General features: G+C 39.9%; 1 protein-coding gene across 2 annotated transcripts in view; it reads right to left on the bottom strand.

The window, feature by feature from the left end:
- Nucleotides 1-16,975, bottom strand: part of ajap1 (adherens junctions associated protein 1) — an 83,460-nt gene that overhangs the window by 7,958 nt on the left and 58,527 nt on the right. The window lies entirely within an intron of this gene.

Below are 16,975 nucleotides of genomic sequence, written 5' to 3'. Positions count from 1 at the left end.
TCTAAACCCATTCTGGTCACATTTAGCAGTCTCAGGGGGTCAAGCTAAGCAAGCAATACCAATAGACTACAGAGTACACAACCTTCTGTGTAGCACAGATATTTTATGTATTTAAACATGTCCACGTAAAACATGCTATTGGTCAACTTTTTGTATTGCCATTGCAACCACATCTGCAAATTCCAATAGACGCTTCTGTTAGATGTACCCCTGTTTTTATACCATAAAAATACCCTTTTTTCATTACAGGTGTTTTTCAGCTATTGGACTCTGCGTAAAGTCATAAAATGTACACCTATATTATGTTATTGTGCAACAGTTTATTATACTATTTTAATTGCTTTCTTGTTTAATGTAATATAGCACCATATCAAAGCATGTGTCCAGCTATATATGCTAAAGTACAGCTTTCACATTGTGGGGCAAGTTTACATGCAGTATTATAACTAAATCCCTAAATAAATAACGAGAGTCCATATTCTCTTTATAAATTCATAACAGTTTATGTATATGATATAGACAAAAATGTATTTGCCGCATTTGACACAGACAAATGCGGCAAATACATTTTTGTCTATATACAAAATGTATGTTTTTATGTATTTAGGTTGAAAGGTTTCTCAGATAAAAAACAGAATTGTACGGAATTATGTCACAATTGGCCCCTCCCAGTCCTGTCCATGTGCTTTCTTTGTTTTGATTCCCATTCCAGCCCCCTTGTTTTCTGACTCCGAACCTGATTGTTGCCATCTGTGTTTCAACCTGTGTCCTGTTATCCCTAGTTAGCCCTCTTGTATTTAAGCCCTGTGTTTGCCCCTGGTTTCGTTGGTCTTTGCTTGATGTGCTGATTGTATTGTATGTATTGTTTGTGCTGTTTGGAATTCTGAGTTTTGTTTCTTTATGTCTGTCCCTCCTGCTCTTCGTATTTTTGAACCTGGACTGTTTCGACCATTACCCTGGATTTGCCCAGAATAAATCTCACTTTTCTCAGCACGTGCATCCGTCTGATTGCTCCATGTCACAAATGACTTGTGTTTGCACTGATTTGCCACACTTGGCCGGGTTTCCTGTAAGCATCTTAGCACAAAGATTCTTAAATGGTAAATCAAGCATCACACTAAACACTTTCTCTACCAGTTTAGATGATTTAAACACTAAGATGCCTTTGGGATACTGGGTCCTTTTTAGTGACTGTTATCACTAGCCCCTCAGGCAACAATTAACTCCGCTTATAGGTATTTGTAATGTATGCATTCATTCTGCTTCCGGCTTTAATGTTCACAAATGGTAGATGCTCAAAAACAAAGGTTTTTTTTTTCATTTGTAGTAGAGATGTGTAAGGTCCCTTGCATTAAAAATGATACATTTTTCACCAACGCTTCATATTATTAAACAAAGCCCAAGTTGTGTCCTGCTCTTCCCAACATTCAGAGACATTGGCAATGTTCCCTTTAACTTTTGCTTGTGGAAGAAGAGTTGAAGAGTTTAGTGTGCTATTGTGTTTCTATCACTATATAAAAGAAACACAGTATCATCTTTATTGTTGGATCTAGTTTCTGAGTGGGCCTGTGCACATTGGGAACAGAGTACAGATCATATATTTGCTTCCTTGAATGGTAGTGACACAAACAAAATAAAAATAAAACATTTCTGGCTTTGTTAGATCATATACTTTATATATCATTGCATCACCAGAATTAAGATATCACATTATTAAAGAACAATACTGCATCAATAGGCAGAAATAGCCAGCACTTTAGTGGTAACATGGCAATATGACCTGCACCTCTACTTCCACTGTTACTACCATATTTCCACAGCATTTTATAGACCTCATTTCTTCAAACACATGGACAGACCTAAAAACTCAAACTGATAACCTGACATCACTCAGCAGCAGTTCATGTTCAGCTAGAGAAAAAAAACATGCCAAACAGGAGAAAGACTGTCATTACAATGACCCACATGTGCTGCACCTCATGTTAGCTCCTGTGACATTTACTCTTAGAGGGCCAATCAGGAATCAGTGCAACTGACAGGCAAGAAGTGCAACAACACAGGCCTTAGCATGCTCTCTGTTAGCAAACTCAGAGATAATCCTGGGGCTCTATTTTGACTGCTTAAGTACTTTAACCTCCATACACTCTTGGCTATAGAGGAAGCTGGACCCTGGGGTCTCAACGATTGCACAGGTTTGATTTAAGAATGCAAAATCGTCCACACAAACCCGGGTCCTCCACGTCCTGTTTGGGCTGATAAGCATGGGGCAGGTTGGAGAGATAGCACCATCAGCTTCATGAATAATGAAGCAGAGATGGAGTCCTAAACAGGGCAATCCGCCAGCAGCTCGGCATAATCAGCCTGCGCATTAGCGTGAGGGGGGTGCTGCCGAGTGATAGGGGCTGCTGTAGAGATTTACTTTTTCTAAAGGTACTGCTTTAGAAGTAATAACACATTCAATGACCTAATGGCACCTGGCACGGAAACTTCACTTGGCAATAGGGGAAAGTGAGCGTGGGAAGAGGCCAAAAGAAGTTCACTGGCAGAATATTATTAATTATCCTTCTACAATTTATTCACTCTTCTTGTTTGTAATTTATGTCATTTCGATTAGTTTGGCAGGGCTACAAAAGTAAAATAGGATAAATGCACCACAGTCTGTAGCTTCAATTAAAGAGGTGTAAGAATGCACCAATTCATCACGATACATTGATATTATGGTGTAATATCATGGTATAATATCATAATATGTAAACACTTTAACTGCTTTTAGAATTTGATTTTATAATCCTGGAATCAATTATGATTAATTATAATAACATTCATTAACATTTTTTAAACATTATTGACAAGATTGGCAATATATGATGGTTTGTCTAAATTCAACTACTATAAAAGTAATTCTTTACAATTATGTATTCCATCCATTTTTAAGAATAATAATGCCACAATTATTAAATCAGATTGAATCTTGGTGAGCTTCAGTGAGGAACCATGATTATTAGTGCTTCAGTTCAGGCCATACATATCAAACCAATCATGCCAGTTTCTACTTCCAGAAAGCCTAGAGCAGGGGTACACAACTGCAGTCCTGGAGGGTGGGTGTCCAGCACAGCCTGGAGGTTTCCCTGTTAAAACACGTTCACTAAGCCTGGTAATTAACAGGTGAGTGTAATTAGGTGTGTTTGAGCAGGTACATCACCAAACTGGGCCCGTCTTTTGAAAATCAACACATGATTAGTCAATACCTCCATCAGTTCCTAACTGTGTTAGTGGTAAATCTGACACGTTTGGCTGTCAGTTCAGGTCCTAAAGGCCTAGTCAATGGGGGACTTCACATGGCTTCATCTTTTTTGGGCATTTCAAGTATGCAACCCTTTTGTTTCCAACCCCAACTTAACAATAAAATTCGAGTAGTACTGCAACCCTTGTAGAGTTTACACACAACATGCACACCGATGATGTTGAATAACAATTACAGCCTAGAAGGCCCTGAGGGTTCCACACTGGTGAGATCTGAGTCTCTGGATTCACTGAATTTCTTCTAGAAAAAAAATCCTATAAAAATAATATGAGGTCAGAGATTTACACCCCTGCTAAATATATTATGGAACCATAAACTCTGAAAAGTTTTCAGACCCCATGTTCATAATGAAACTATATGAAAGAGAAAAGTTTGTGACTTTGATTAGCTTGGCAAAGCTTACAAGCAAGGAATGTTAAATACACCATGTTTGTGGAATCTTCACCATTTAAATTTGTTTGAAGGGCTAGAAGGCCCTGGGGGTTTGCCGCCAGTGTTCATATAATTGCACTGAGTATGTTTCTGTGAACTTTAAATGTGTTCAAAGATGCCGAGATTTTCCTGAACTAGTATGAAAAAGTGAAGTTTGCTTGGTGAGTCTGAAAAAAAGGAATGATAAATGTCCTACGGTTTGTGAAATCATAGCTATTTCAATGACCCCTGGTTGATTCTAAAATTGTTGGAAAGAGTGAAATTCATCTGATTTCAGTTAGTTAAGTAGGTCTACATAAGAACGATGAATGGCCTGGACTCTGTTGCTTACATAAGCAAACTGTTTTCTTGGATCTAATCCTTTTAAATGTTTTCAAAGATTGGAATTACATGATGTTTGTATGATGATTGTGTGATGAAGTGAATGATGCTTTGAAACGCCCTATTCAGTTGTCATTCTGAGTAGCTGTTATGTAATGCAGAGCAGAGGAGAGGTGAATGGGCTCAGCTTGTAGCGATGTGACTCAAACTCAGTCGGGCAGGAGAGGCAGGCGCAGGCCTTGAACTCTGTATTTATGGCATGATAGAGGTTACTGCCATGGCGGGGAAAAACAACCCAGATTTACGGCAACGGCCACTGATGGCACTGCGCTCCCTGAAATACCTGTCATTCCTTTCCCCTCCTCTGCATCAGAGAGGACACAGGATACGGGAGCATTACTACTTTATCCAATTTGAGACTTCATTCAAAGTTCCAAAAAAGACTCAAGGATTCATTTTAAAGGTGTTTGTTTCCTTTTTCTACAAACAAAACCATCACTTTGACTATTGCTTGAGTGGATTACTCTAACAGTGTCAAACTGTTTGAATTATTCAGTGTAATGTAATAAAGGCCATGCATAAAGTTTGGGACAAAAGCTCAAAATGTGTTGCGGAAACATTTGCTCTAAACAGCACAATGAATCTCGATAGTTTGGGCATCTTTGCTGAACTTCTTCAAGTTTTCAGTGTGTGTGCTGCTTAATCGTGAGCTTTATGTCATAGCCCTTGCCAGGAAGGGAAGTCTAGTGTGCTAAATGCTAGGGAAGAGCAATATGACTGTTTTTATTATTATTATTTTATTATTGTTGTGATAAACTATATAATATACAGGGCACTGCAAATGTCAGAGACCACCCTTCATATATTTCATTTCCAAACAAAGCAGCCATTAAATACTGTTACTCATTTTTCATTGTCAGAAAAACATATTTAAAAGAAAATTGCAGACGTAAAAACAATCAAAAAGTATTTAGTGTGCCTACACTTTTTTTACAGCTTTGATACTTTTCGGAAGACAGGGATATTTTATCACCTCCAAAGTTCAGCCTTAACTGTGCGGTTGCAGTTTCTGCTTCTCATGATCTCAGGAATCCCAAACACATTCAGAGATGTTTCAGAGAGGTCTGTACTCTGGGGTAGTCAGTCCATTGTTCTGAGAACAGCAGCAGCTTCTTTGTTTGATTTTCAGATGTTTTTATGTTTCTTTTCTCAGTAATGTCTTCTTGACACTACTCATCACCTTCAGAGCCATAGTGTTTTCTCTTCTCACAGTGGAAGGATGGACAGAAACACCTGTGGATTTTTTCAGTTCTGAAGTAAGAGCTTGATTTTCTCCTCCTTCTCTCTCTCTCTCTCTCTCGCTCTCAAATATGATAGTTTTAACTACCGCTGATCTGATGGTGGCAGTTTTGGTGGTTTACCCGGACTTGCACAGTTGTCATATCTTAAACAGAGTCTATAAAACCTGATTTTTTTTCACTTATTTTCCTTTGACATTCTTCTTCTTTATGCAGTGGACTATCCAGCATCTAACGTCCTCAGAACTCCTCAAAACCTAATTTGAACATGATGGCAATTTTAACTGAAAATTAAATGAAGCGAGGCCTCTGACTTTTGCACAGTAATGTATTTTAAATATCTGTAATAATGTATTTTAAAAAACACTTTGAATGAACAATTGAATGTACTGTAAAAAGACAGATTCAGACGAACTATAGAGAGCCTGTAAACAATAACAGCGAGTGTACATTACCAGTGCTAACTGCATAGACAGCAAGTAGTAATTGGATGTGAGCGCCATCATCTTATTTTAATACATTTATTTTTACCCAGTCTTTGATTTTTCCTTCTATTTCACCTAATATGTCTGTTCTTTCCAATTGTATTCCTAGCCCTTTGCATTTGGCACTACTGATTTGCTGGTGCAATCTGCTTGCAATGCCTCAGAAAATCAAAATATTGTGATGTATATTGCATGAAAGTGACTTTGAAATATTGTCATATTTCTGTCATATCGCTCACCCTCACTGTGTGCTGTGCCTGCAAGGATGTTACAACAAAAAAAAAAGACTTTCATTTAACCCTGCTGTCCTGAGGGTGCTGAGTCTTCAGATCCAGAGAGGTAAAAATGAAAGGAGTCACAGAATTTATTGCCCTTTTTGCAATAATCGCACTGAAACTTTTGCTCATAAATACAGTTACACCAGCATTTTTCCAGTATTGTATTTGCCCCCGGAGGTCTACTTATAACTAGGCATGAGCCCATCCACACCTCATTCACATTTCATCAGACTCACTCTGATCGTCTGCACCTTCAATCTAGCAAATCTGTACTTATACATATAGACTGACATCTTGTACATCCTGTATCCATATCCTGTACAATCTGGAAGATTTCTATATCAGTATTCTATACCTGTGTACCTGCGTCTCATTCATTTATCTACCTCAGACTAACGGCACATACGGAATGTGTACAACAGCACATTTCATAGTTTTATTTCATATTTCATATTGTACAACTGGACAGTGGAATAGTGAAATACTAGTATATATTGTGTATATGTATATATATTGTATTTAAATTCAAGCCCCAAGGGGGCTATGCGCATAAGATTTTCACTCACTTACCTGTGTAAATGTGATGTGACAATAAACGTAATTTGATTTGATTTGCTGCACTTAGTAGTGTTTGCCGTCAGACTTGTCTTGGTCTCAGCCATTGGTCTGGCCACAATTATTTTCTGGTTTCAACCGAGTTTCTTTATGTTAACCATCACCAGCATGCTGATTTGTACTCAAGCAGCTCAGAGGTAAAACAAGACTGGAAGCAAAGCAGAGTTTCAGCAATTTTGGATTGTCTCAACGGCAAACATAGCTGAGCTCTGGTGTTGTAATTTGATGTAAATTGAAACAGTTTCATGTAATATCTTTGTGAAATAAATGTGATCAAACAATTCTGAAAAAAAAAACTGTTACTAAACAGTAACAACATCCTGCAAATCACCCCTCAAATTCACTCGTTCCTTGCTGCTGCATCTTTAAGCCGCCCTCTTCGTATTGTTGAGATTCACAATCATGTGCTCATTCCTGTTATTTACTGCTACTTTAAGTAGATAAACAGATTTGTTTAAATTTCACTATACCTCCACAAGTAGGCTGGATTATTGGGTCTGATATATATATCAGACCACAGACCACAGTGGACCACAGATCACTTCTCAGTACCTTTCTGCTTTCTGGCTGATGTTTTGGTCACTTTTGAATGTTGGTGGTGCTTTCACACTCGTGGTAGCATGAGACGGACTCTACAACCCACACAAGTGGCTCAGGTAGTGCAGCTCATCCAGGATGGCACATCAATGCAAGCTGTGGCAAAAAGGTTTGCTGTGTCTGTCAGCGTAGTGTCCAGAGGCTGGAGGCGCTACCAGGAGACAGTTCAGTACACTAGGAGACGTGGAGGAGGCCGTAGGAGGGCAAAAACCCAGCAGCAGGACCGCTACCTCCGCCTTTGTGCAAGGAGGAACAGGAGGAGCACTGCCAGAGCCCTGCAAAATGACCTCCAGCAGGCCACAAATGTGCATGTGTCTGCACAAATGGTTAGAATCCGACTCCATGAGGATGGTATGAGGGCCCGACGTCCACAGATGGGGGTTGTGCTTACAGCGCAACACCGTGCAGGATGCTTGGCATTTGCCAGAGAACACCAGGATTGGCAAATTCGCCACTGGCGCCCTGTGCTCTTCACAGGTGAAAGCAGGTTCCCACTGAGCACATGTGACAGACGTGACTGAGTCTGGAGACGCTGTGGAGAGCGATCTGCTGCCTGCAACATCCTCCAGCATGACCGGTTTGGCAGTGGGTCAGTAATGGTGTGAGGTGGCATTTCTTTGGAGGGGCGCACAGCCCTCCATGTGCTCGCCAGAGGTAGCCTGACTGCCATTAGGTACTGAGATGAGATCCTCAGACCCCTTGTGAGAACATATGCTAGTGCGGTTGGCCCTGGGTTCCTCCTAATGCAGGACAATGCTATGCAAAGCCTTATGTGGCTGGAGTGTGTCAGCAGTTCCTGCAAGATGAAGGCATTGAAGCTATGGACTGGCCCGCCTGTTCCCCAGACCTGAATCTGATCGAGCACATCTGGGACATCATGTCTCGCTCCATCCACCAACGTCACATTGCACCACATACTGTCCAGGAGTTGGCAGATGCTTTAGTCCAGGTCTGGGAGGAGATCCCTCAGGAGACCATCCGCCACCTCATCAGGAGCATGTCCAGGCATTGTAGGGAGGTCATACAGGCACGTGGAGGCCACACACAATACTGAGCCTCATTTTGACTTGTTTTATTTGTTGACATCACATCAAAGTTGGATCAGCCTGTAGTGTGTCGTTCCACTTTAATTTTGTGTGTGACTCTAAATCCAGGCCTCCATTGGTTAATAAATTTGATTTCCATTGATGATTTTTGTGTGAATTTGTTGTCAGCACATTCAACTTTGTACAGAACAAAGTATTCAATGAAAATATTTAATTCATTCAGATCTAGGATGTGTTATTTGAGTGTTCCCTTTATTTTTTTGAGCATTGTATATATACATATACACATAAATATATATATATATATATGTATATATGTGTGTGTGTGTGTGTGTGTGTGTGTGTGTGTGTGTGTGTGTGTGTGACTCAGTCTCACTCTCATTTGGACATGACACTTGCTCTCAGCCCCTGAATTGGTCTTGACCCAATCTTGACTTATCTAGGACTCAACAAAAGTGGTCGTGACTCATTTTTGTGGATATATGTAAAGCCACCGGCATTAAAACATCAATGAATTTAGAAAAGACTGTTTTTGCAGCTTACTTTCCATATATGATCTGCATGGAGTACATCTATAGAGGAAACAATATTATATACTACATCAAATTCTTACTTATAGAAAACAAGGTCTGTTCTTTTTTTCATGAAATGGTCCCCTCTAAGTGTTAAATCCAATAAGCACTTTACACATTCTTGGCCCACTTTCTTGCACCAGAAAGGATCTTTTTAATGAGCTCTTTTGTTACTTTGACTGGCCAAACCAGGTTGTTGTTGTTTTTGTTGTTGTTGTTGTGCTACCACAGTGTCAGCCCCACCACCTCATTTTTTGTGTAAGGTGTTGTTAATTGGCCCTGATAATGCACATCACCAGTAAATCGGTTTATGTGATAGTCTGTGGGTGCTTATGTGTGTGGGGTTATGTTTATGTTTATGTGCATGTGTGTGTGTGTGTGTGTGTGTGTGTGTGTGTGTGTGTGTGTGTGTGTGTGTGTGAGAAAGTGTGTCATGCAGCATCTGTGCTGGAGCTGGGAGATTAAGCCAGGCCTGTGGGATGTCGCAGTAAAGCCAGGCAGACTGAGCAAGGCTCCTCAGGACCTTGTGAGCATGCAAGCATTTTCATTTCCCCACAAACCCTCAGATTAAGCTTATTGCAGCAGTCATACCAAACACAATGCCTCAACACAGCCGGAGAGAGCAACATGAGCTCCAGTGATACATCAGTAAACACAACATATTTGTTTTCTTTTTCTGCTTGTTTAGAGGCCCGATCAGGACTCTCAAAGCATCATCATAGCCGCCCTAACATATATAGTTCTAACATATTAAACCAACAATACTGCTGTACATTCTTCAAAATAAAGGTGCCAAAAGGGCTTTTTGGAGTGATGCCATGGGAGACACATGTTTGGTTCCCTAAACAATGGCAAACCATGACTGTTAGAGCTGTCTGTTAAATTTGGGTTATAAATTTCACAACTCAAAAATGAGGAATATATCCCCCACCATAACACTAATTTCTGCTTGTGCTTATATATGATACTAGTAGCTTGCTAGTGCTAAACTAATGGCGATTTTGCTGTCCCAGGCATTTGAAGATTCTAAAAAATACATTACACGGACAAAAATACTGGGATACACCCCTTAATGATTGAATTCAGGTGTTTCTATCAGTCCCATTGCACAGGTGTGTAAAATCAAGCATTTAGCCATGCAGTCTGTTTACAAACATGTGTGAAAGAATGGGTTGTTCTAAAAAGCTCACTGAACTGGGTGGTTCTGCAATAGGATGCCACTGTTGTAACAATTCAGTTTGCGAAATTTCTTTCCTTCTTGATATTCCATGATCAACTGTGAGTGATAATATTGAAAAGTGGAAGTGTTTAGGAACCACAGCAACTCAGCCAAGTGTCAGACCACATAAAGTTACAGAGCGTGTCTCAGAGTGCTGAGGTTCATAGTGCATAAAAGTCAGCAATGCTCTGCTGAATCAATAACTGTAGAGTTCCAAACCTCCTCTGGTATTAACATCAGCACAAAAACTGTGCACCAGGATCTTAATGACATGGGTTTCCATGGCCGAGCAGCCGCATGCAAGCCTTACATCACCAAGCACAATGCCAAGTGGTGGAAGGAGTGATGTAAAGTGGTGTTTTTTGTTTTATCTGGGTTTTTTTGTAATGTTTCCTTTAGTGATTGCTAACTGAAAGACCAATTTGGGCCTTCTGGGTGTGGTCATTCCCTTTTATTCCTTTGAAAAACAAGACATAAGTCAGTCTGTGGGGAGGTTTTAAGGTTTTGTGATCAGAAGTGCCTAATGACATCCAAAAGGCCAGTAGTGTACATTAATAACAAGTTTCTTAGTAAACTAGAAATCTTACAAATGGTCAGCTTTTAATTTGATTGAGCCCTGGGTATAAAACTTTCACTGATGTACAGGAACATATTCATCAGCTACATACTATCAATCAGAGTTATAATGCTCTTAAATCAATATATCAAACAGAGCAAACTTTTATCTTGATCATTTCAACATAAATAAAGTATAACGCTGCCTTGACAAGCTCATTTACAAACTTTGTAATTAGTAAACCCCTATTTTGCTATTATGCCTTTGTATGGAAACTCGCTTCCGCCAGGCAAGAGACTTAAATAGTTTTTGCTGTATTTTTTTTCCTTCTCTGTTTCTGGCAGCAGTTTTAACATATGTTTACTTTTGTGACAAATATTTTGTCTTTTATCTTAATAAATTGACCTGTTTTTAAGTGGCTTCCATTTTGTTGGATGAGCATTTCTGAGTAAAAACAGTCACAGCCATGTTAGTCCCAAAAATAAAACAGGCTCTTCACAGACATTAAATTTAGTGCAGTCAGTATTTACTATTGGCAATTGGGAGTAAGTGGCTTATTCTAATAATCCATTCCCAGTATTTTATATTCCTGTAAATGCAATGACATGGGTGGCACGGTGACGCGGTGGGTAGCGCTGTTGCCTCACAATAAGATGGGCCAGGGTTCAGTTCCCCAGCTGGGTGACCTGTCCAGGGTGTATATCCTGCCTTCCGCCCAGTGACCGCTGGGATACGCTCCAGCACCCCTTGGGACCCTTGGGGAGAAGCAGCTTACAAAGTGTATATGTGCAATGACATTACTGTCTTTGACATTTAACTTATTACGGCTTCTAGGGGGCCATTATGTTTATATAGTAAACTGTAGGTATGTTAATTATTAATATTAACAAAATACATTTTATGCATTACTAGATCTACCACTAAAAAGCCTTAAACTACTACTCTGACCTGCTGCATTCAGTGAACTGATAAGTATTTGGGTTGTACAATGACAGTATACCATTGGTCCAGTTCTGAAAGTCACACAATGTTGCCAATCATGACGTTTCATTGAGTTTCTTACAGCCACTTATTTGAGCCTAGGCAGTTGTGCTTGAATGAGAGACCCTATAGCAGCTTGATTGCACCTAAAAAGCAATGTCCTGTGGTTTGACCTGTACGTTGCCTTCTTAATGTTGTTTTTTCTTCTCCCCACCTGCACTGTATTGCCTGTTTATCTTAAATGCACCCAGAGGGTTCAAGCACTCATTTAGTGCATATCGATGTGCTGAGTTGTCCTGATTGCTTCGCTGGCACTTTGGCTTGTCAGCCTCTGCATATGCATGTGGAGGAGTTCACTTCCTTTGCTTCCACTTGGCTTGTGGGTCACAGCGGGATTACTGTTATCTCCTCCTTGCTCAGTACAAAACATCCTGCACACCTACACCGCTCAGGTAGAGATACGCACCTCCACCACAGCTTTAAAGATGCACAGCTGCACTGCTGCACTGATCAAGGCCAGTTGTATCTGTGTGAGAAATGTGTCTGACTTTAGTGTTCAATTTAATGGGTAGCTAATCATGAAAACTGCACACAGGACCAGGCATGCACACCGATAGACTGAAAGGTGGCTTGAGCTCCTGCCCTTTTGCCCTGAGACTATACAAGTGGCGTTTTGGTTGGAGTGTATTATGTATAGCCTCCACTATTATTTAAGATCTGCTCATGTAAGGTCAATTCACTATTCGCCCCACGAATAGAGCTAGTCAGCTGCCTTGGGTTCTATGAGCTTCAGCACTCTTGGGTACCACCTCTAGATTCCGCTACAGTAACTAGGACCCGTCACGCATGTATGCATCACCACAGCAATTGAAAAACCACTCTCTTTAAGAAAACATCACATTCTATAATGTATTTATTTTAAACAACAGCCAAATATAATATTAGCAGTAAAAGGGGGCTAATAACTAGCTCATTTTTTGGGCAGCTCAGACCTCTTTAATAACACATACAGCTCACATACAGCATAGATATGGATTTGGATAAAACCACTAGAGGCTTAATTCCTGACTGGTGCAGAAAAAGGTTTTTAGACTTCTTTGAGAAAGACTACTAACAAGAGATGCACAAAAATTTCACCCCCTAAAATTTTCAGTCCAAAACCCAACAGTGGTATTACTGAACAATTTTGTCTAAAGATTTTTCAGGGACTGAAATTCTGGCTCATACTTTGTTAGCAGTCTTTCTAAAAAAGTAAATTTAGACAAAAAACTCAAAACAAAGATTTAACAGGCCTAAAATGAAATGGTTGATCTATGTCTACAAATTAATTATTTAATGGGAATGTATATATATATATGCCATAGGAATCACAAGGTGAGTTAAAATCGGGTTCTTCTGTTGGTGGCCTTTAGTCTCTGTCAAGCCACTATGTCTGTTTCCACTGTTAAAGAATAGGAACCATTTCTCCATGAATAGAAACACATTTCTCCATGTAGATGGTGCAATAACTGCACCATCTAAATAACTGTTAGGTTAAGGCAGGGATTGCAACATCATGCATGCTTTTTCAGGCCGAATGTAACTTATTTGCGCCTGAAACTTCCACAGAAGGCTTAATATATCTGCCCCTCAGTGAAATATGACTGTATGTGGCAGGCCAGTTTTCAGTCGTGCAGCAGCAGAGGCTTTCAAACAACAATAAGGCTAAAGGACCAGGGGCGATAATGTCTTCACTTTCTGGTGCTCAGATGGACACAGAAGGCAGAGGGTGATAGAGCGTGCAACAATGCATTATGACAGAATAACGCAACTTTTTATGAGCTTTGCCCTCGACCTTGAACAGCCCTCAAACTCTGATTGGCTGATTCACCTTTTGTTTTATGTATCAAATCCAATCAGAACACTCATTCGCCGGCCCTATCATAAGTAGCCCATCACATTCATGAGATAGAGCTGTATAATAGCAAAAGAGGCTGAAGCTAAAGGTACATCTATTACCTACTGATTACTGACTCACAAAATCAGACACGAGGGCGATACATAATCTCATCTGGCCTGAGCCAGAGGAGCGAAAAAGTATATTCTCAAACCAATTTGCAGATGAAATCATATAGCTCATTTCTTAAGCCTGGCTCAAAGTACTAAACAGCCACTCTCTCTTCTCTGGTGCTGCAACTGCCACTCTCACTGTCACAGTCACCGCATTCAGTCACCTTGCTTTTGATGCGCAGGGTTAGTCTTTGTTTCCCAGGGACTTTTGCCAATAAAAAAGGACAAAAGCAGCCTGGCCCTGAGGGACGAAGATACAGCTCGAGTCGTGTCACTCCCAAATCGCCAGCGCGTGCTGCTGTCACCTCTAGAGCTCCTAGCAGACATGATGGTGACAAGCCATGCCATTCCTATCATATAGTACACAATCCCTCAGGGCATGCCAGAGACGAACAGAGAGAAACTTTATGGGGTGCCAAAAAGGGTTTTTTGAAGAGATGCCATGGAAGATCCAGTTCAGGGTGCCTAAAGAACACTTCTAATGATGGTCCATTTATAGTCCAAGTACATTTATAACATACATTTGTGTTGTTTTGCATACAGTCATGATTCATTTTCCCATGACCACTTTCACAACCTCTCTTTATCCCTTGTACCTTGTTCCTAACAGCAAGCAATATGAGCAAGCGGCAATGAGAAATTCAAAACATTATACACATTATTAAAACCATAGCTGCAAAGGTTCATCACACTGCTAGAAATATAGGTTCTGTGTCATAACCCAATGTTTTTTTTAAACAAATCAATAAAATAAACTGCCTGGAGATGAGACGGGGTGTTTGGAGTGAAAATAACTTAGAGAATACAATTTCAATGGATTATGGTTCTGTTCCCTGACTTAAAGCACTGAGATGTACCCTTGAGGGCACCACCAGTGACAAGAAAGGTATTGCCCCAGTGACAGTTTACTACCTTTTTTTCTGAGAGTGCAGCAAAGTAGCTATTTTCTGATTGGTGCATGGTTTGTTTATGTTTGACTTGACATTTCCAGTATAGACATCCTGAAAGCCTGAGACACCATGCTGTGTTACAATTAAACAGGCTGTCTTTTTACTGACGGATTCATGTAAGTTACCTCTGTGCTGATTGGAGTCCAGGATGACACACTCCTTATAACGTGAAACCTGAATGGGTGGGGCTCAAACTGCTGTAGCCTAAATCTGTAGATATATATAAATGTGTTGTTTTGATGTCACATTTGCAGCTTAGGTACCTTATATCAATTGGAAGGATTGGAAAGTGAAATTCACAGGACACATCAAAATTTTTTGGGGGATTTTTAATTCAGATTTTTAATTTTCTAGTTAATTAAGAGAAAAAGAAACTTTTTAGACAGTAACCACATCCCCTTGTTTTAGAAATGCTCAAAAAGGGGAGGATATTTTGGACCATATGGGAGAAAAAAGTAATATTACTAATCTCTCTTACCTAAACTTCACTGTGACCCAAACATACCCTGGATATATGATTATAATAATGCTGACTGTACAAAATGCATTGCACATTTTTATAGTTACAGGAATACAAAGACAAAGAGAAAGAGACTATTCAGGATGAAATCAGAGAGGGATGAGCTATCTCAGCCCTACTCTGACATCTGAACTCATGTTGTGTTTAAGTTGGGTAATATTAACACCAGTGGAATGAAGTGAACATTCAGTATCATCAGTTAGTGTAATATAATACTTAAAAAAGGGCGTTTTGTGGTGGGATAATTTCTACAATAAACAGATGATAAAGAAGGTAAATAAGCATATTACATTTTCTTGCTTTTCTCCAGATCATTTAGGTTATTTGCTGTTTGTTGTTAGCTTTTATTAGGTCGAGTGACAACAACTTGGTTAACCTATGAAAGATCTGTTGCAGTCTACTCCTTATATTTCAAACTCACATCTGCAGTGCAAGGAGGGCGTTATCATAAGGGGACGGTAACAGTGGTTGACTGATTTGCATTTTGTGATCTGGATCTGTACTCCAGCACTTTGCTACATCATGTGCGCTTACAGTTGAATCAGAGGAGGCACTGCAGAGGCAATACTGACCACAATGGTGATGCAATTTTAGCAGTCTGAAAGAAAGTGTTTAAATTTCAACAAGGTTTTATTATAAGGATTTATAATAATTTATACAACAGTTAGTTCTGCCCAGACAGGCTGATTGGTTGAGAAGCATTCGCAAATACTGTATTACTCCACGGAGACTCCATTGCTAAGCAACGACTTTCACAGCTGTAGGAGACTCTCAAGCCATTTGAACATTTTTACTACTTACTTTGTTCACAAACAGAAAATGGATACTTGCATTTGACCTACAGCCATTTTGGTCAGACTCTGAAGATGAGACTAAATTCCCAAACTGTCAGTTGGTCAGCTTCTGGTCGTTTGGAATGAAAACTTGCAGCCACACTGGCCCTTTAAAGATAATATTGGACACCTCTCCTCTATATCTCTTAAAGGTCATTCCTTGAATTGTATCCAAGTCAAACAGTGAAAGTTTTTTAAGAGGGTAATGAGCTCCAAATTCAGGCCCTGCTGAATTTAGGCAAATTAGAAATCTACTAATTGTCTATCTATAGTAATAGCCAGACACAGTAATGTCAAAAGCACAGTGAGTCATGGAAATGGGACACTTAAAAAAGACAACAAAATTGGATAGTTTCTGGGGCAAATAGGCCTCAAATATAGAGCTTACATCTTTTGACAGTTCTTGGATAACACATAGAAAGGCAACATACTGTGACTGGTGAGTCTGAGCGCTCAAGGTTATGATTTCAGAGCGTGCTGGGCTGCACCGATATCCCTGTAGTGCTGAGATTTCAGAGATTGACACCCCGCCACAGGCCTAAAGGACATTTGGGCTTCAGCAGGACACAGGCTAGATTCTGTCAGCTAAATGTTCTATTAGGACAAGTCAGACCAAGTGACCGCTGCAGTGCAGATGGTCTTGACTGAGCAAGGAGGCCATGTCGGACAAGCCAGTTTAACTGAAGGGTTTAATGATCTAAACCAGACACAGAGTACTCCAGCAGCAGAGTGTTTACTGACCACATCTTCACTATTATAAAAGATTTTGGGTGCTCTACTGTCCTCACATGATCTACAGCATAAACTATACTGGATGTCTAAAATTTAATATAAGATAAGCATGTAGCCTTTTTTAAAGAGGCCATATGTTACATTATTCCACTTAGTCCACTAATAATGTTTTTTATAGAGCAAAAAA

This window comes from Pygocentrus nattereri, chromosome 28, assembly GCF_015220715.1.
Source record: "Pygocentrus nattereri isolate fPygNat1 chromosome 28, fPygNat1.pri, whole genome shotgun sequence".
Classification (NCBI taxonomy): domain Eukaryota; kingdom Metazoa; phylum Chordata; class Actinopteri; order Characiformes; family Serrasalmidae; genus Pygocentrus; species Pygocentrus nattereri.
This window is presented reverse-complemented; position numbering and strand designations above follow the sequence as displayed.